Source organism: Austrofundulus limnaeus, unplaced genomic scaffold (assembly GCF_001266775.1).
Source record: "Austrofundulus limnaeus strain Quisiro unplaced genomic scaffold, Austrofundulus_limnaeus-1.0 Scaffold46, whole genome shotgun sequence".
NCBI lineage: Eukaryota > Metazoa > Chordata > Actinopteri > Cyprinodontiformes > Rivulidae > Austrofundulus > Austrofundulus limnaeus.
The window spans coordinates 717,801-719,571 of NW_013952448.1; positions in this window are offsets into that span (position 1 = coordinate 717,801).

Genomic DNA, 1,771 nt, shown 5'->3' on the forward strand with positions numbered 1-1,771 from the left:
TATATAAAGTGTTTAAAGTTTTTAAAACTGACCTATCATGCAAATATCTGCAGAATTGTTGGACCAAACATGCAACCACCAACTAATAAAAGCTGTAAAATAGTTTAGAGTTCTAAACCTTAGGAGCTAGTTGTAAAATTTATTTTATTCATCTATAATTTATGCGGTAAGTGGGGGAAACAAAAGTCTACTGGAAAATAAAAGTGCATTAATTCATCAGTGAACTTGAAAAGTAAATTTGTTCCTAAACTGAATGCAATGTGATGCTTTACACTCTGGGAACGACTTCTCTCACCTAAAAATAAAACTGTTTCAAAGTTTTGTTTTAAAGTGAGTAAAAAAGTTTTTTTTTTCTTTTCAGTATTGGCAATATTATCTGCAAAAACAGGAGGAAATTTGAATCATTTTATTTAAAAAAAATCATCAAAAGCAACTTATTTTTCTGTCATCTGTTAGAAATAAGTTTCATCGAAGCGGAGTCTGCTCTGTAACAGTTAATCTGCAGTTCTTCAAAACTCCAAACTAAGGACTGAAAAAGTAAAGAAAGCTGAATGCTTTGAATGCTTTAATGTTGTGCTGCATTGCATCCTGACACCACACACTATCCAGTGTTGAAATGGTCCAAACTCTTTCCTGGACACTGGAGGCAGAGTGACAGCTCAGAGGCGCCGTCTACTTCCTGAACCATGTGTATGAACAGAAGACTGTTTCTCTTCTGTTTATGTTTATCTGTTGTTCTCTCCTCACACACAATTGGATTATAGTGGCACCGCTCTAAATCCAAACACTTCCCAAAAATTGAATATTCAACTGGAATTTGACACACACTGCAATTTAGAACCTCATGATGTGAAACATATGACCTTGTTTTTAAACACTTATTAACGTTTGTRGAGAACATTGATTCTTGAGATGCAGGAGGATTTATATGGTATTTGTTTAAAATAGACTGATTAAAATTAAATCAAATAAAACACAATCACCAATTATCTGACTGGTGTTTTTTTTTTTTTTTTTTTTTTTTTTATCTAATACCACTTTTTCTTGTTTAATTTCCAGTTTTTCACATGCTCCCCACTTCATATTTGCCTCAGTACCAATTTTTTGATTTGTTTTTTTTTTCTTTTTTTATCATACACATCCCCTTCAGTAACTTAGAMGTAAAAGTAAAGTCATTTTTGACAGATGTTCATATTAACTTTAGAATAAACCCATTAAAACACGTTTTTATGGCGACATAATGTGTAGCATTGTTTAAAAATTAGCATTACCCAAAAACTGTATTAAGTAAGTAAGTAAATAAATAAATAAATAAATGAAATCAAGAGTCAAATTTTACTTTAATATCAACACCTGCTTGTTAGCTTCCCATTTCGCCTTTTGTCCTTGTGTAAACAGCTGAGGTGTGCTGCCCGCTACAAGTGGTTGAGGTTTGTTTCCAGCTTGGTGCACATGAAGCCCAGGCAGGTGCACACAGCCCCACCGTGGGGTATCAGGTATCCCCTTGGCCTAGGCCTCCCCCCCATTTGTCATGGTGAATGAGTGGTCTGCCTGACTGCACTTTCTCATTCCATTTCCTCCTGGGCCGTGCTGAGGCCATACCACCCACTGTACGCTGTCATTTCTTTAACCCCTGCTCCATTCACGTGAAGTGCGGGCAATAATGCTTTCTCACATTCCTCCTTTTCAATAGCTGACACGCTACGGTCCCCCCACCCACCCCCACCTCAACAACCTCACCACCCACCCTACCAAGGACTCACCATAAATA